The sequence below is a fragment of the Euprymna scolopes genome, chromosome 3 (genome assembly GCF_053919585.1).
Source record: "Euprymna scolopes isolate OS-2025 chromosome 3, ASM5391958v1, whole genome shotgun sequence".
In the NCBI taxonomy this organism is placed as follows: domain Eukaryota; kingdom Metazoa; phylum Mollusca; class Cephalopoda; order Sepiida; family Sepiolidae; genus Euprymna; species Euprymna scolopes.
Genome location: NC_136484.1, coordinates 142154134 through 142174453, shown reverse-complemented (window position 1 = coordinate 142174453; position 20320 = coordinate 142154134). Strand labels below are relative to the sequence as shown.

Genomic DNA, 20320 nt, shown 5'->3' with positions numbered 1-20320 from the left:
TCTATAGTTACTTGTAACTGGCTGACCAAAACATGCTCATGAATATGTAACAACATATTAATTCTTATATAAAACAAATAAAAAGTATATATATATATATATATATATATATATATATATATATATATATATATATAGTGGGTAGCAAAAGTATTTGGTACATTGATTTTTTTTTTTTGTATTTCTCCAAAAATATCAAGTTAATTGGAATGAAATTTACACTCAATCTTTGAACAGATATTATCTATCTAAAAATAAAACGAAAATGAAGATATACTTAGCTGAGAAATATTTATTAACGAAAAATCAAATTACCCATATGCAAAAGTATTTAACACATTTACTAATATTGATCTAGTCGATTAGTCGGATTTGGACCTTAGATTAATCGTATTTGGACCTTAGAATTCACCCTCGTCTGTTCATCCATTCATCTGTTTGTTCCCCAAATTCTCAATAATTACTCATTACATTTTTCTAAAATTTTGCATGAAGTTACATCTACTAAAGGGAGGAATTGTAACATTGTCGGATTTTTTATAAAAATTCTGGTTGTACCCCCCCCCCCCCCGATGGGTCAAAATGGTAAAAAATAGCACTTTTTCTTTCCGGGAGTAGAATCTTTTCCGACTATTGGATTTTGCTGAAAATTACCCAAAAGCAAGACCACATAGATACACATCTGAAAACGTAATATTTGACCCTGGGAAAATTCTGGGACTTGAGCCCAGGGTGTTTTAGGAGTGAAAAGCATACCTTTTGGGGCTAATTTTAATCTTTCTCCTAAAATCCATACTTTTGTCTAAATAGAGGTTTTAAATGGTACCAAATTAAAAAAAATTAAGGCATCGTTTGTCATGAAACGGTGTCATTTGGCTGTTTTAGCCAAATGTTTTACATCAGGCAAGGAGTTTAAATGGTTAAAATAGGTAACAGTTCTACGACTGATTTTGGCTAACAGTACAAGGGAAGTAACTCTTGTAGACTCGATTTTACAAATATTGATTTTATATTCGTAGATTAAACTTTAATACATGCAACCTGGCCCACTAGGGAATTTTTTAAAATCTTCTCATCAATGAGCTCAACAACTTGCCTGTTGGGATAAGGGTACTTTTGTTGGGTGATTGACACCGGATACATCTGCTAGTATATATATATAAAAGTGATTTTATCTGTGTGTGTGTGGAATTGTCTCTCTCTACCAAACTTCTCTCTCAATTTTTGGTCTAGAGACTTTAAACTTGATATATAAGGGATTTGGACCTCTGGGACAAATTTGATTTGGATTTTAGTCGGTAAAACTCGCTGGTAAGGGGTAAAAATTGAAAAATAATTGAAATTGACAGGCATAAGTCAACTTAAAGTGGTCTTGTACGCATGTGCAAATATACATTTACATGTTAAAGTTGATTAAATTTTAACATTTTTCTTATCCATGTGACGATAGCTCAAATGGTAATGACTAAGGCTGGAATGCTGAATGTTTTGGTTTCAATTCTAGCTGATGGCACCAAGTTTTTTTTTTTAACTTTGAAATCTAATAAATACGAAATCTGCATGAATTAAAGTATCATATTTAAGCATATTTTACGACCGAGCTATGCCTGCTGGAGCACTACTATGTATTGGATACACTATAAAATAATAATAAATATGCGATCTGCATAAATTAAAAGATCATATTTAAGCATATTTTATGATCGGGCAACGCTAGGCAGCCTACTATTATATATATATATATATATATATATATATATATATATATATATATATATATATTATATATATATATGCTACATTCCCCTCCCCTCCCTAAAAATTATGATATTACTTTGAAAGATAATATCTAACAAAGGAATAAATAGCACTGGGAAAATATCATGTAACAGCCATTAGACAAAAAAAGGCTCCTCCTCTATTTGATCTTTTGACCTGTAATTCCATTTTTGTTAACAAACTCCATTTTGTATTTGGAGCAGGCTGAAACTTTTACATTAAACTTATGTAGAAAGTCTTCTCTGGAGTTTATGTGGAAAAAATGCTGTTTATAGTGAAGACAGAACTGTGACTTTCAAAAGAAATATGCCACACAGCAGGTCCATAAAGTTAGCTTTATTTAACAAAAACACAGGAATATAATAATGTAAGGCAAGTTGGTTTGGCAGGCAGGTATAAGAGTATTGATGTTCCTGTTGGTTTCGAGTATGAAATATGTTCAGTTTCTCTTCTGTCGCCTCTTGGATCTTCCGACCACTCTGTTGTATCAATTAAGATAAAAATGAAATGTAATAAGTCCCCAGACGTACCTCTCCATCGTAAAGGCTGACTGGGATAGCTTCCGTACATTTATATCTGATCTACCTCTGCATTCCATGTTTAAAAAGGATGTGTCCTCTATAGTATTAGACCTGACGGAATGGTTAATTGTAGGTATTGACCGTTTCATATCCTTGAAAAAGGTTTCAGCAAAAACCTAACAGCCAGCCATGGTTCTCTCCAGAATGTGCTGCTGCCATTGCACACAGAAATCACTTTTTCCACTGCTTCCAACGTAATAGATGTATGGAAACTAAAGCCGCTTTCAGGACTGCCAGCAACCATTGTAAGAAAGTAATAAAGAACGCAAGAAAGTTGTATGCTCAATCTGTTAAGTCCAAAGTAGCTGAGCAGCGGCTTGGTTCCCACCAGTTTTGGCAAATAGCAAACAGAATCCTGAACAGAAGCGTGTGCTCTATCCCAACTATTATCAATGGACCTGAGGTAATCTCGTCAGCATCAGACAAAGCCAAACTCTTTGTCAAGAACTTTGCAGCTAATTCTACCCTTTGCGACCAAGGCCGCCAACCCCTAATATTTCTTCCTGTATCAGAAAACACGCTATGTGATATACGTATATCTGTACGTGATGTTGCCAAGCTAATCAAAAACCTTGATTCCAGTAAAGCAACTGGCCCTGATGGTATTCCAATTATAGTACTCAAAAACTTCAACCTGAACTAGCGCCCATACTTACAAAACTGTTTAAACGTTGTCTTAAGGAGAATAGTTTCCCATCTCCCTGGAAAATTTCATCAGTATGCCCTGTACTTAAGAATTCAGGTGATCGCTCATCCCCCTCTCAGTACAGGCCAATAAGTCTCCTGTGCATCATGAGTAAGTTGCTGGAATCTGTGTTAAATACAGAAGTAATCAACCATCTCAACAAAAATAACCTTCTTAGTGACACTCAATATGGTTTCCGTTCTGCTAGATCTACAGCAAATGTGCTTGCAGTTATATCTCATAGGATTAGCAACTCTCTCAACGGAGGCAACCTTTTTAGGGCAATTGCTCTTGACATATCTAAGGCCTTTGATAGGGTATGGCATAAAGGTTTACTTCATAAGATCTCTAGCTATGGTATAGCTGGAAATGTCTTCTCAATTATTAAATCATTTCTTTCTGATAGGTTCATAAGAGTAGTAGTTGAGGGGCAAAAATCAGAAGTTCACAGTATTAATGCCGGTGTCCATCAGGGGTACATCCTGGGCCCAACTCTTTTCCTGATCTACATTAATGATCTTCCAAATCACATCCTTACATCATTTGTAGACATTTATGCTGACGACACTACCATTTATGGTAGCACATCTAAGACAGTAAACGACCAAGTTCTCTCCAATTCTCTCTCCTCTGATCTTGAGCACGTAGTACAATGGGGAAAGGAGTGGTTGGTTACTTTTAATGCATTTAAAACCAAGCTTCTTTCTTTAGATCATCAACATTCTGATCCACATCTGGCATCAATTGAAATGAATGGCTCTCGTCTTCAGTAGGCCTCATGTTTTGACAAGCTTCTGGGCTTGACCTTTACTCCTGATCTTAAATGGAACACGTACATCAAATCTGTTGCCAAGGCCGCTGGAAAAATGGTGGGATCTTTCTATCGATCCGGTAGATATCTCACTGCTGATGCTATTCTCTATCTATATAAGAGCCAGGTACGTCCAAGGATGGAATACTGTTGCCACATCTGGGCAGGAGCTGCTAGAAAGGACTTGTCTTGCCTTGATAGAGTTCAAAATAGACTTGGTAGCCTCGTAGGAGATGTTCTTTTCTCTTCCTTGCAACCTCTTTCTCACAGAAGAGATGTTGGGAGTTTGTCTCTGATGTATCGTTATTTTCATGGAAAGTGCTCGACTGAGCTTCAATCTATGGTCCCCTCTTGCCAAACTTTCACAAGAAACACTCGTCTAGCTGTAAACACTATCAATAATTCCCCCCACTCTTTATCTGTCCCTAAACCTAAGCGTAGATTCCATGAACAAAGCTTCTTTCTTAGAACTGCATGCCTGTGGAATTGTCTTCCGTTTTCCTGCTTTCCGGCTGACTACAATATGGTTGTGTTCAAGTCTAAAGTAAATAAGTTCTTGATGAGCCATTCCATATAAGTTATCAAATTTACCAAATTTTCATTACTAATGATTACTATATTGTCCAATTTCTACTGTACACTCTTTAACCCTTATCCTTAAGTGGCCTCTTGGCCTTGATAATGTGGTGATGCCTATGTAAAAAAAAAAAAAAAAAAATTGTATCTTGCCTCCTAAATGACGACAAGAGACAGGGCAAGAATTTGACATTCTGTGATGTTTACATCGGGAACTACTACACTTACTTACATTGAAAGCTGAACACTCATGAGCTGAACACTCATGAGCTGAACACTCATGAGCTGAACACTCATGAACCATTTTAATCTATTATTATTTATTTGGTTATCACCTATCCAAGATCCCCACAAAGTTAATAGGATTGAACAATTGTCAGCCGAAATTAACCAATGCATAATTATTAGGGCTATGACAACAGAATATTCTAATGATTGTTTTGGCTCTCGCATATACACTTGTGCCCGATATTATTCATACCCCCTCTTGAAAATTGAGTTTATTAGGTGTAACTTTGTAAGAATTTATTGTTTACGTCCATATTGATACATATTCTTAATAAACCTCTTCTGATCATTTTCGTCATTTTAAAATCTCGGGATACTTGTAATAAAAGAAATATACAGCTATTTATAAAATCTGCAATGTTCAAAAATAATCATACCCCCTTATTTTTTCAGTATTAATCGAGTTTCTGACTGTTTGTTTCCTGTTTGATTCTTATTTTGAATGCTTTTATACAACCTTTGATTAATTTCATTTCGTTTTTTGCATTTTTCAGAAATTAAAATGATATCAACTGAAAACCAAAAAAAAGAATAAAAATTATTAGAATGGGGAAGAAAAAAGAGCTTAGTAATGATCTTAGGACTAAAATTGTGAATTCACATAAGGATGGTTTAGGTTACAAGTCAATTTCCAAGAAATTTGAGGTCCCTACAGCAACAGTACAGAGCATCATCAAAAAATTCCAGAGCCACCACACAACAAACAACTTGATTGGTAGAGGAAGGAAAAGGAAACTGTCTGCTAGAGCCACCAGGAATATTGTAAGAAGTGTTAATGCAAATCCAACCACCACTACTAAGGACATTTTAGAAAATCTGGAGTCTTCTGGCATAAAAATATCAAGGCAAACATTGCAAAGGACTCTGCATGAAAATGGTCTGAAAGGAAGAAGACCAAGAAGGACTCCATTGCACACCGGAAAACGCCTTGCAGCACGTCTAAAGTTTGCTAGGACCCATGTGAATTCTCCAGAGTCCGTTTTCTCAAGTATTTTGTGGACTGACGAAACAAAAATTGAATTGTTTGGCCATATGGATGCTTCTTACGTTTGGAGGAAGAAAGGAGAAGCTTACAACCCAAAGAACACCATACCCACGGTGAAACATGGTGGTGGTAGCCTAATGTTTTGGGGCTCCTTTTCGGCTAGTGGTCCAGGTAGTTTGGTCAAGATAGATGGAACCATGAAGAAGGAGCAATATTTGGAGATACTCCAGAAAAACATTAGACAGGATGCGGAGAAGCTCCATTTAGGACCAAACTGGGTCCTTCAACAGGATAATGATCCAAAACATACTGCCAAAATAGTCAAGAAATGGTTTGAGGATAATCACATTAATGTTTTGGAATGGCCTAGCCAGAGTCCTGACCTGAACCCTATCGAAAACCTCTGGCACATATTGAAAACTGAGGTTAAAAAGCGGAAACCTAGAAATTTGAGGGATTAAGAGAACTACTGCATTGAAGAATGGTCAAAAATCAGTGTTGATGATTGTAAAAACCTTGTTGATAAATATCCAAAACGGTTACAGGCAGTTATTAAGAATAAAGGGCATGCTATTGACTATTAGTAAGAGAGGTATGAATAATTTTGAACTAGTGCCATTATTGTTTTTCTTAGTATAATGCTTCAAACTTGCATAATTTATTTATTTGTTGAGTTTAAATTAAATGCTTATGCTTGATTTATTGTTTGAAATCCCTTTAATATTGTCTATCTTCTGGTTTGAGCAATATTCTTATAGAAATCTCAAAGATCCGAGGGGTATGAATAATATCGGGCACAAGTGTATATCCGACACAGTTAGACACAATAAATCAATCGAGAACCACCTTACTCTATATAAAAGCATATAAGATATTAACGGATACACACTCGAGAGTAAAAACAATGAAAAGAATATGCTGTTGTCCTAGCCCTAATAATTATTAATTAAATTAATATAAATCAAGGTAACAAAAAGATTGGATTGATTAAAGAAAATGTTGTATCAAGAAAATTTAGCTAAAAATATCAACATTTTATTTGATTATTCTATATGAAAAAAATATTTAAAATATTTGTTTCAGTCAAAATTGTAAGCACTTTTTTTATGGAAGCCATGTGCAGATATCATCTGCTAGTTTCTTTTGTTTTTTGTTTTTGTTTTTTTTTTCTGTGGAGATTTTCCATTTTTGTCACTGACTGCTGCTGATAGTATGTATTTTCTTTACGCTTTAGCTCCACCATACTTGATTTAAGAAAGCAAACAATATCTTATTTTTAAGACGCGATAACAAGGCAAACGTAGCTTTTAAAATATTAAAACAAATTAAAGCACAATAAAATCTACTTTGTATGACATAAATCTGATTTTTGGTTTTCTTTTACAAAACATATTTGGAAACTTTTATTCAATAAAAGTTTAAAGAAAAAAACAATGTTTGTGCATTTCTAATTTATATTTCATATTCTTTTTATTTCACCATTTATTAGACATCTGTAATCTAAATAAAAATTCACAGCACTCCTATTCAATGATGCTGTAATTCACATTAACTCTTAATTTCGATGTGTTCTCTCAGATGTCAAAATATCATTTCACATCACAAAGTCTCATGATTAGATTGGCGCTTACATCTTTAGCACTTTTTTTTTTAACAAAGGAGTCACCACTTAGTAAGGCCCGGAGGCCACTCGAGGATAAGGATTAATGACTTAATACACGGCCAGATACACGTAGCACTCTATACACGGCCAGACGCATGTAGCCCTCTATACATGGCTAGACACAACTTGCCCTTCATACATGGCCAGACAAGAAGCCTTACATATATGGCCAGACAAGTAGCCTTACATATATGGCCAGACACAACTAGCTCTTCATACATGACCAGACATAAATAGACCTTCATACATGGTCAGACACAACTAGCCCTCCATACATGATCAGATACAACTACCCCTCCATACATGGTCAGACACAACTACCTCTTCATACATGGTCATACACAACTAGCCTTCTATACATGGTCAGACAGAACTAGCCCTTCATACATGGTCAGACAGAACTAGCCCTTCATACATGGCCAGATACAAATAGCCCTCCATACATGACTAGACATAACTAGTCGTATCAACTTGACTTTCTCATCAAGATAGCTTATAATCTAAATAACTATCGTTAGCGCTCGTTTTAACTGACGCTGTAATTCACACTAATTTAAAAATTTGATGTTTTCTTAGCTGCCAAACACTCAACTTTCTGTTTTCCCTAATTCGTCCTTATTCATCGTATATCGTTTTGACATTTTATTATGTCTGTATATTCAGAATAAAATTCTCTTCATACCTTCAAACAGTTTCGTGGAATGCATATTTTTCTATGACGTTATTTTACTCACATAGGCAACTTTTGAAGGATTAAAATAAAAGAAAAAGGAATATTACATACCAACTAATTATATAGAACACGTTGTATGTAGTATATTTAGGTGATAGTAAGTCTTTGGAAACTGCCAAGATTAGTGGTAAAAATTAATAAATGTGTATTTGAATTGGCGGCTGTTTCAAATTTCTACTGTGTGTGTGTGTGTTTACCTTCTTCGTGACTGTGTTCATTGAAGATAAAGGGGAAAGCTTAAGGGATCTCATCATGTTGCCGTCCAGTCGTCTGAAATGGGCTTGGAGAGTTGAGGCGAGGCGCCTGAATTTTTGTTCATGAAGCCACTGTTTTAAAGGCTTGTAGAAATTTTAGGGGATTGCTTGTTTGCACTCCTGATAAAATAATTTCTCGTTTGCACTCCTCATAAAACAATTGCTGGTTTACACCCCTCATAAAATAATTGCTTGTTTGCACCCCTCATACAATAATTGCTTGTTTACGCTCCTCATAAAATAATTGCTTGTTTGCACCCCTCATAAAATAATTGCTTGTTTGCGCCCCTCATAAAATAATTGCTTGTTTGCACTCCTCATAAAATAATTTCTTGTTTGCACTCCTCATAAAATAATTGCTTGTTTGCACTCCTCATACAATAATTGCTTGTTTGCACTCCTCATAAAATAATTGCTTGTTTGCACCCCTCATAAAATAATTGCTTGTTTGCGCCCCTCATAAAATAATTGCTTGTTTGCACTCCTCATAAAATAATTTCTTGTTTGCGCTCCTCATAAAATAATTGCTTGTTTACACCCCTCATAAAATAATTGCTTGTTTGCACCCCTCATACAATAATTGCTTGTTTGCGCTCCTCATAAAATAATTGCTTTTTTGCGCCCCTCATAAAATAATTTCTTGTTTGCACTCCTGATAAAATAATTTCTTGTTTGCACTCCTCATAAAATAATTGCTTGTTTGCGCCCCTCATAAAATAATTGCTTGTTTGCACTCCTCATAAAATAATTGCTTGTTTGCACTCCTCATAAAATAATTGCTTGTTTGCACTCCTCATAAAATAATTTCTTGTTTGCGCTCTTCATAAAATAATTGCTTGTTTGCACTCCTGATAAAATAATTTCTTGTTTGCACTCCTCATAAAATAATTGCTTGTTTGCGCTCCTCATAAAATAATTTCTTGTTTGCACTCCTCATAAAATAATTGCTTGTTTGCACTCCTCATAAAATAATTGCTTTTTTGCGCTCCTCATAAAATAATTGCTTGTTTGCATTCCTCATGAAATAATTTCTTGTTTGCACTCCTCATAAAAAAATTTCTTGTTTGCGCTCCTCATAAAATAATTGCTTGTTTGCACTCCTCATAAAATAATTTCTTGTTTGCACTCCTCATAAAATAATTGCTTGTTTGCGCTCCTCATAAAATAATTGCTTGTTTGCACTCCTCATAAAATAATTTCTTGTTTGCACTCCTCATAAAATAATTGTTTGTTTGCACCCCTCATAAAATAATTGCTTGTTTGCGCTCCTCATAAAATAATTACTTGTTTGCACTCCTCATAAAATAATTGCTTGTTTGCACTCCTCATAAAATAATTGCTTGTTTGCGCTCCTCATAAAATAATTGCTTGTTTGCGCTCCTCATAAAATAATTTCTTGTTTGTGCTCCTCATAAAATAATTGCTTGTTTGCGCTCCTCATAAAATAATTGCTTGTTTGCGCTCCTCATAAAATAATTGCTTGTTTGCGCTCCTCATAAAATAATTTCTTGTTTGCTTTCCTCATAAAATAATTGCTTTGCGCTCCTCATAAAATAATTTCTTGTTTGCACTCCTCATAAAATAATTGCTTGTTTGCACTCCTCATAAAATAATTGCTTGTTTACACCCTTCATAAAATAATTGCTTGTTTACACCCCTCATACAATAATTGCTTGTTTACACCCCTCATACAATAATTGCTTGTTTGCGCTCCTCATAAAATAATTGCTTGTTTTTTTTGTTTTTTTTTTTGTTTTTTTTTACATAGGCATCACCACATTATCAAGGCCCAGAGGCCACTCAAGGATAAGGGTTTAAGAGTGTACAGTAGAAATTGGACAATATAGTAATCATTAGTAATGAAAATTTGGTAAATTTAATAACTTATATGGAACGGCTCATCAAGAACGTATTTACTTTAGACTTGGACACAACCATATTGTAGTCAGCCGGAAAGCAGGAAAACGGAAGACAATCTCACAGGCGTGCAGTTCTAAGAAAGAAGCTTTGTTCATGGAATCTACGTTTAGGTTTAGGCACAGATAAAGAGTGGGGGAAATTATTGATAGTGTTTACAGCTAGACGAGTGTTTCTTGTGAAAGTTTGGCGAGGGGGGACCATAGATTGAAGCTCAGTTGTTTGCACCCTCATAAAATAATTGCTTGTTTACACCCCTCATACAATAATTGCTTATTTGCACCCTCATACAATAATTGCTTGTTTACACCCCTCATACAATAATTGCTTATTTGCACCCCTCATAAAATAATTATCGAACAAAAAACAATATTTAAAATAAAATAACGAAAAGATTTATTTGGATGGCAGAAAGTTGAAGGTTGGTCTGTGTCCAGGTTGAAAAGGAGGAGTAGCCAGTTCTTTGGATGTGTCAGTAAGGCAGCCATTCTTTGTGTGTAGTCCCGGGTTAGCTAGCAGTTATCTTCCGTGAAAATCGATGCTGGAATGTCCAGTGAACATGGGATGAGAGAAGGAGAAAGGTGTGTGACTTTGCTGATCGTTCAGTTCTCTTTCTACTAGCTGACTGTGCTTCCCAAAAGTTCCTGCCAGCTGATTGGTCAGTGTGTAGCCGAATCACTCAGCGGGAGGGGGCATTGATTCACAATGGAAAATAGATCATTATTTGTGACTGCTACAAATTTTACACTGGCTTGGAGTTTGAAATGATTTTTATTGGTTGGAAAATATTTTCAGTTCACATGTTTCTGTGAAAATTACTCGTTTTTTGAAAGTGATGAAGCAAGCGAATCTCAAAAAGTGGATAAGGAAAAGAGTAGCAACGAAAGAAAGAAAACCCACCTCACTGCTTCTCATATAGTGACGACTGCTATCGACGGGGTACATGACTAAAAGAGAAAGCGAAAGACAAAAGAGACAATAATGCCCGCTTGCGGTGTGTTAAGCTAATACATTGATACATTTATTGTTTCTTTTCTTTTTTTGTAAATGATTTTTCCTTTTATTATTTGTGTTACTGACCTGTGAACTGTTGACATCGTTTTTAAATATTGTCGTTATTGTTGTTGCTGTTGGCATCCGTCAGTCTAGAAGACTACAGGGGTTGCACTTGTAGAGGTGATTACGGTTTGTCTTCAGATGTTGTGAACTTTAGCTTTGGCCTCCTGCTTTCATGCCGACATAGCGGAGGTGAAGACGACCAATTTTCCTTTTGCCAGTATTGAGTTCACTGTATAGAATGTCTTTTGGGATTTGCCTATTGTCCATGCGGTGCACATGGCCTATCCATAGCAGGCATCTTTGGCAAAGGAAGGTGATACCAGCCTGTTGGTACGGGTTTAGGTTCTTCCAAGTCCCAAAACTACTGACCAGCTTTAATAATTACTAAACGTACAACAAGTATAAACGACAAGAATTTATTAACAAACATGAAAACATGACAACACTGCAATTCAGAACATTAAGGTAAAAAGATTACTCACTTCAATAGTGGGGTTTACGGGAGGAGTGAGGACTGTATTCTAGAGTTGTACTCTGCCTGTCCAACATTGTCTTTTAGGAGAAGAACTTTTTGCGTCCGTACCTCATGTGTACGGACTCTCCTCTACTTTTTTCAAGGGACCTCACTCCTTACCCTACACCGGTAATCCAGTGCTCTTATTTATTCCCCTACAGTACTCCCCCCCCCCCAAAATACGGAGTACCTGAAATAAATGGGCAACATTTTTAATTTTATTTAAACCGTCACAAAATTTTTTAAATGTGCTGGCCATCTGACATGTCTACCTGACCGTGTCTTTTTCTTTTCTATTTTCTGAAGCGTCATATCTACCGGCATGGCGTTTGGGGGTGATACTTTCAGATATGTCTCTTCCAGTGCTGCGGGTTTTAACCTGTCTACCGAAATGTTTTGTTCCTCATTCTTGATAAGCACCTTAAAAAACTTATTTTGTCTCTCCACAACCTTAAAGGGGCCACGATACGGTGGTTGCAGGGAATGCCTCCTTTCCGTATCACGGATAAAGACATGCGTGCAAGTCTCTAAATCCTTAGGTACATATGGGACCATGTTCCTATTCGAGCCTGAGGGAGAATATGCCATCTTGGCCATTTTTGTTGTTAGCCGGTCGACAAACGCTGTCATGTCCATAACTTTTTTTGGTGCTTCAAAAAAATATTGTGCTGGCAACCGCAATGTGGTTCCATATAGAGCCTCCGCTGCTGAGCACTCCATATCTCTTTTCACCGTTGTCCGCAGTCCTAACAATATTAGTGGCAGATGTTCTAACCACCTTGTATTGTCCGTAAGCTGTGCCCGTAAGGAGGCTTTCAGACTGCGATGTAGTCGCTCGACCATGCCGTTTGCCTGGGTGTGATAAGCCGTGGTGTGTATACTCTTGGTGCCCAAAAGTTTTGCAAGTTTATGAAAAAGGTCTGACTCAAACTGTCGACCTCTGTCTGATGTAACATTTTGTGGCATACCGAATCTGGCCACCCAGCCAGCAAGGAATGTCCTGGCAGTTGTTTATGCCGTCATTTCTGGCATTGGTAGAGCTTCAAACCATCGTGAGAATCTGTCGGTACATGTCAGCAGATAGCACTGACCTTCACATGTCGGAAATAGTCCGGTGATGTCGATATGAATGTGCTGAAATCTCTCATCTGGAACTGGAAACGTGCCTAGAGGAGCCCGCGTGTGACGACCGACCTTGGCTTTTTGACACTCCACACACGTTTTCGCCCACGCTCTTGTATCAGCTTTTATTTGCGGCCAGACATATCGGTCTGTTAGTAGCCTTACAGAGGCATTGGCCCCTGGATGCGATAGACCGTGTACTGCCTTAAATATGTCTTTGCGTAGCGATGCTGGAACGTATGGTCGCAGTTTGTTTGTGCTTGTGTCACACACAACTTTTGTGTGGCTGGTAGGGATGGTAATTGTCACTAGGTTCAATGAAGTTGGATTATTCTGCAGGAGATTTTGTAAATGTTCATCCTTCTGTTGTTCTTTAGACAAGGTATCGACGTCAATTGCCGGCTGCAACAGGAAGGAATTAATTCCCCGCGATAAGGTGTCTGCTGGGATGTTGTCTGCTCCCTTGATGTGCCGGATATCCGATGTCAATTGAAGGATATAATCCATCTGACGAATCTCCCTGGAAGAATATTTGTCCGAGGAAGACTGTAAAGCGCCTAACAGGGGTTTGTGGTCTGTGAGGATATGGAATTGCTGACCTTCCAAGAGCTGCTGGAAATGGCGTATCGCGGAGAATGCAGCTAACAGCTCTCTGGAAAATGCGTTTCTCAGTCTCTGTTAATTTTTTTGAGAAAAAGGAAATGGGTTTCCAGTCTGCATCGCATTTTTGTTGTAGGACCGCTCCAATTCCAATTGCGGATGCATCCACTGCTAGGCACAGCTCCTGGTTGGGTTGGATGTGAGACAATTTTGCAGTCTCCTGCAACATAGCCTTGATCTTGTTGAATGCTTCTACCGCGTGCTCTGAAAATACAATGTCACACTTCCTCACATTTGTCAACAAACTTGTCAATGGTAAAAGTACTTGTGCACAGTGAGGTAAGAACCTACGATAAAAGTTTATCAGCCCCAAGAATTGACGCAGCTGCCTCATTGTGGCAGGGATAGAGAAATTTTGAATGGACTTGACCATCTCTGGTGATGGGGATATTCCCCCCTCTGAAATATGGTGTCCTAAAAAAATTACTTCGGATTGACCAAAAGCAAATTTTAATGGGTTTAGGACTATCCCATATTGCTTCAAACGTTCGAAGACCTGTCGCACATGACCGATGTGTTCCTTTCTAGTTTGGCTAGCAATAAGTACATCATCAATATATGCACAGACGAATGGCAAATCTGACAATACCTGGTCTATGAACCGTTGGAATGTTTGTGCTGCATTCCGCAACCCAAAAGGAACTCGCATGAACTCGAACATCCCGAATGGGGTGATGATAGCCGTTTTAGGAATGTGTTCGGGCTCCACCGGTATTTGGTGATATTCTCGAATTAAATTCAATTTTGTAAAAAAACGGTTATTTTGAGCCACTGCTGTCACGTCCTGGACATGTGGTACTGGGTATCTATCTGGTTTAGTGACTGCATTCAGTGCTCTGTAGTCCCCACATGCCCGCCATGTGTTAACATCTTTGTTGACAAGATGAAGAGGTGAAGCCCATTTGCTCTTTGAAGGGCGAACTATGCCTAACTTCATCATTTGCTGGAATTCAGCCTTGGCCGCTGTTACCTTTTCTGGTGCTAAGCGCCTAGCTTTGCTACGAACGGGTGGACCATTTGTTTCGATATAGTGTGTGGTGGAGTGTGGCAAAACGTCCCTATGGAAAGAAGGCACTGAAATTGAAGGGTATTCCTTCAAGAGACTCAGAAAATCGTTATCCTGGTTTGCATGTGCCACTGCTGGACACAATGGAGTACCAGTCCTAACTACCCCACACGCTGTGAGATGCGTTTCTGAATCTTTCAGACACTGGGCTGTTATATCCACCACCAAACCGAACGTCTGTAAAAAATCGGTACCTAAAATAGCACTGTCTACATCCGCCACTATAAAAATGTGGGTAAATGTTCTATGTAGGCCTAAATTAAGGTCCATACACTTCTCCCCATATGTGTGTATTAATGAGCCATTCACAGCTCGTAGTGTGAATTTACAGGGAGGGGATTTCTTGTCGGCTGCAGTCGCAGGAATGAGGGACACCTGTGCCCCGCTGTCCACCAAAAAGGACGTACCTGAGTTTTTGTCCACCACATACAATAGGCGGCCTGAACGAGATGCACCGACAGTTGATCTGCATTCTTCTGTCGGTTTAAGCTTTTCCCGAACTCTTGTAACTACACGGTGGGATACAGGAATTTGCCTTCTCCCCAAATCTCTTGTGCTTCCAGCAAATGGTCCTATCCTGCCTCCATTCTCTGGAGTGGCTGCGCGCACCCCTCCCCGCCTTTGCTTATTCTTGAGGGTAAGTCTCGCGATGTCCTCCGCCATTTTGTTTATGCGAGCTTCCAATCTGGTCTGTCCCTCCATTAGTTTGGAGAGTAGCTCGTCTTTCTCCGATGTCTGAACGCCAGCCACCGTTGACGACCGTGTCGACATTATATCGGCAATATGGTCGGCTATCTCAGCCACTCGTTCCACTGGCATAGATTCATCTTGTGCAGCTATTACCACCTTATACTCGGTTGGTATGCGCTGTAGGAAGATGTGTTTGACAATATTATTGTCCATTGTCCCTTCAGCCAACTTCTGCAGGCGCTTTAGAAACTGTGACAGCGTGCTATCCCCCATCGTTTCCTGTTCTAATATTTGTGAGATTCGCCTGTGTGCTGAAACTGACACAGCAGTTGTCACTCTTTCTCGTAGGGTGTCATATGGTTTCTCCGTGGGAGGAGATATAATTAGGTCTCTCACCTCGACGATAACATCCTGAGGTAATATAGTCGCCACATGGCAAAACTTTTCAGTCTGTCCTGATATCGTTTTCTGTCGAAAATATAAATCTAGCTGTGCAAAAAACAAAGCAGGGTCATTCCGTACATCCGTTGGAATCAGACTGAATGTGGGCGACGCCATTTTACATTTATTTATGATTTTTATTATTATTATTATTATTATTATTATTATTTATTTTTATCTTATTTATTTATTTATAGCGACAGTTAGCTAGATGACACCGTATAGTAGTAATAGTAGGGACAGAGCAAGAGGAAGACGAAGTGTGACGTAGTGTTCACATCAGCCAATCACGAGACTGGCGCCGCATGCAAATTGAAGAAGACGCAGTCGGCCATATTGTTGTGCGAGAAAAATGTGAATATCCTGATGAAAGGGTAACGATACTTGTATAAAATAAATCTCGGCACAGAAACGTAACTAGTCATTATTTTTTATTTTTTTATTTTTAACTTACGTACGTAAATGTTTTGTTTATTTATTTTTAACTACTCTGACGCCGGGATTCATGTTATGGATTATTTTTATTTAAAAATAAACTTTAATTTTACGCATTTTCCTTTTGTTATTAAAACATTAAAAAAAACGTTGCTTTGCGTATTCTATGTTGCTAGTTGGGGTCACCACTGGTGGTACGGGTTTAGGTTCTTCCAAGTCCCAAAACTACCGACCAGCTTTAATAATTACTAAATGTACAACAAGTATAAACGACAAGAATTTATTAACAAACATGAAAACATGACAACACTGCAATTCAGAACATTAAGGTAAAAAGATTACTCACTTCAATAGTGGGGTTTACGGGAGGAGTGAGGACTGTATTCTAGAGTTGTACTCTGCCTGTCCAACATTGTCTTTTAGGAGAAGAACTTTTTGCGTCCGTGCCTCATATGTACGGACTCTCCTCTACTTTTTTCAAGGAACCTCACTCCTTACCCTACACCGGTAATCCGGTGCTCTTATTTATTCCCATACAAGCCCTTATGAGCACAGAAATGTTTGTAGCTTTATCCCTCTAAGAAATTCCAAAAATTCTCCACAGATTACACATGTGAAATGTGTTCAGCTTCCATTCTTGGTGGGTGCAGATTGTCCATGCTATGCTACCATACAGAAGGGTGCTGATGACACAGGTCATGTAAACGTTCACTTTTGAGATGGTAAGATGTTTCTTTCTCACACCCGAATTGTCACTTTTGCAAGAATGGTGAATGCCTTTTCAATGTGCTTGTTGGGTTCTACATCGAGAAATAGGTTGTGAGAATAACGTAAAACTCGGGAATGCAGTTCTAATTGACTTTCTTCTGGAAGTTGAAGGTTATATACTCAGTATGACTGAGACTAAAAATTCAATTGCGATCAACTTCTACTCGGTCAAGGCTGATGAAATGAAAGCATGCTATCTCCATGGATTAAATAAAGGGTTCAGTTTGAAATTCCGTGCAGATTTCTAAATTTAACAGAAAGATTCCTGAGTTCGACAAAATACACCTGATGAAGATCGGAGGTTATAAGGGCTGAAACATTGTGAGAATCTCACTCAAGATGAGGACAGTAATTCGAATAATCAAAATAATATAAATTATCAATCCTCATTTAAAAAATTCAGAATCATATTATTGGTGTTTATTCATAAAAACGGTTTCTTAAAAATGCGTGATGAATGGTTGTTACAAAAAATATTACAGGGGCTGGTTTTAACAGTCTGATTAGCTCTTGCACCCTTCTCCCACAGCAGAATGCAAAAGTAATGAAAACTGTTGCACAAAAGGAAAAACAAAACCATTTTTTTTACTACTACTACTACTACTACTACTACTACAGCAGCAAGAAGAAGAAGAAGAAGAAGAAGAAGAAGAAGAAGAAGAAGAAGAAGAAGAAGAAGAAGAAGAAGAAGGTTTTATTCAATTACCTACACCATTTGATATTGGTGGAAGAAAATTGGACATTGTCCAAGTGAAGAAATAAAGAGTTAGAAAGTTCTTTGGGTTCCAGAAAGTCTGTCAGGAGTTATCTTCAAGCAAAGATAGTCAGCACTTGAGCATCCAGTAAACTGGAATAGGAGAGAGAAAGTAGACGTCTTTCTTTATTGCTTTCAGGATTCTGTCTGCTGACTAACCGTTGCGGTTGATATAGGTTTTATTAACTAACAAAGAATACACGTGCTGTGGTCTTGTACAGTGTTATATTGGCGGAATGGCTTCTTCCGGCTAAGAGAAATAACTTATTGCATTTTAAACATCAGTATCATGCTAGTAATAATGTGTGAGCTAAGATTTATTAATAATGTGGGCATTGCTGACATTTACTAGCACGTCAGGAAAGCTTCGGATGTCAGCTGTTTTTATCTGTTGTGTATTTTCTTCATTTTCTTTTGATAAAACAAAAAAAATCTATCGTACGTGTCACATCAGAAGTATTCTTCCAAAACATTGTAGATAAAAATTTTGTTATGATGAAGAACGAAGAAAATCATGTATAATTGGTTATTGATAGAAATAAGTGTCTGGCAACGGGCATTAGTCAAACCTTCCTTTCTGGATCAGTATAAAATCGTTTCCACCCTTATCTACATATGTCTACATGACTTCTGCTCAGATGACAGATCCCTATATCAACTTTTATGTAAAGGCTCCATTCAGTCTTGACAGATTATGGAGACCCACTGAAAGGTGCCTGCGCATGAAAATGTCACTGCAAGAGTTGTACAATCTCCAATCAAACCTCTCCCGATCCAGCACAGTTGCAAATATATGTTCAGGACGATTAGAAATAATGCCGAGATAAGCGGAGAGCACATATAATGTCTAGTATTCCCAAATAGTCACCCATCTAGTATTGGCCAGGATCAGCATTGCTTAACTTTGTTGATCTGGTGAAAAACGGTGTGCCAACTTTTATGCATCATGGTTATAACGATATGAAAACTTTCTTCCATCGATAACAACTTGTAACTTTCACCTATAACCTCTTAGTGGCACACCAGTAATCATTCCACGGCACACCAATGTGCCACGGTATGGTGGTTGGAAACTACTGCTTACAGGTTAAAGACAACACCCTGTTTCACTGGCTAATAATACCCATGGATACACTTGTTATCTCAGAGTTAGAGTGAACCCAACCTTTAGTTCCATTATGCCATTTGAGCGGCCACCCAGTGACTAGCTAGCAGCATTCGCACTTGGTTCGTTGAACTGCCTTCCTCCAGAAGTGAAAGTGTCAAGGGATTATTAAATTCACAAACGATCCCCAGTCTCATGTATATCCCAGTTAAGGAAGACAACGATGTTAGGTTTTTAAAGTTCTTGCAGGGGGGTGTCGACATTCGCCTACACCAGTGTGTCAACATGATTATGCTTTAGCATGGTCTGTTAATCAACCATGTATTCTTTTTATATTTTGTTTTATTTGTGTACTAAGCAATAAAAATTCCCTGTGCGTTCAAATGGTTTCTGGTGAAATATTTCTTTATTAGCCATAATTCAAAAGAAAAAAAAAATGAAAAAAAAAAAAAAAAAAAAAAAAATATATATATATATATATTTTTTTTTTTTCATTTTTTCATATATATATATATATATATATATATATATATATATATAATTTCTTTCTTTTTTTCTTTTAATCTATTTCAATTAAAGTACGGATCGCCATATTGAAGAAAGAAGAAGGGAAAATGTTTTATTTATTTTAGAAAACTATCAAATTGGACTTGACACGACAAATCTTTTTCTCTTGGGGTAAATATATTTTCCCTTTTTATTACATAATATTCATTCAGGTAAAGAGAGAGAGAGAGAGAGATAGAGAGAGAGAGAGAGAGAGAGAGAGAGAGAGAGAGAGAGAGAGAGAGAAAACGCTCATGATTTTAAGCACTTTTATTGATTATTAAAATTATCCAAAGAAAACTCGTCCACGAAAAAATCGTCCATGGAAAACTCTTCTATTTTTGCTAGGTAGGAAAACTGGTCCATTATTGAATATCAATTGAAGACACATTTTATGACCACTCTTGAAGGGGATGTGTTTTTAGGAGAGACTACACCCACCCTATAATATTTCAAAAAAAATATTTTTAACTTGTTTACTGTTGTTTTATAAAAGAAAAAATTGATTTTTCGAAGTGCCCGTTTTTTTACCTAGCAGGATATTTTTTTATTGGGTTAACTTATTTTAAAATGTTTATTCTGTTCAATAAAAGACTACCCCCCCCAATCCTCATAATATTTTTGATTCTCCTGATTTCTACTTTCCTTTTTCTTGCTCACATGCCCCTCTTCCGAATTTGTAACAGTGGACCGACATTAATGGACTTTTTTTTTGGGGGGGGGTATTAATATACACATAGATTCGAAAAAGTTGTCAAAAAACAAATATATAACAAATAAATGCGATCAAAGGCAAGATAAGTTACTTTTCTACCTAACTGGATAAGTTTTTAGTGTTTTTATTTAATGTAAAATTAAAAAAAACATTCAGTGTTTATCAGTATATGC

The 20320-nt window shown here is 37.3% G+C and overlaps 1 protein-coding gene across 3 annotated transcripts in view; it reads left to right on the top strand.

Moving 5' to 3' along the window:
• The window catches only part of LOC145259589 (uncharacterized), a 183466-nt gene that overhangs the window by 115323 nt on the left and 47823 nt on the right, over positions 1 to 20320 (top strand). Inside the window, exon 1 of one of the 3 annotated variants that reach the window (XM_080117252.1) lies at positions 19465 to 19564. The exons of the other annotated variants lie outside the window; for them this stretch is intronic. The gene's annotated coding sequence lies outside the window, so the exon portion shown is untranslated. Of the gene's footprint in view, positions 1 to 19464; positions 19565 to 20320 lie in introns of those variants that run through there. 3 annotated transcript variants of the gene reach the window in all.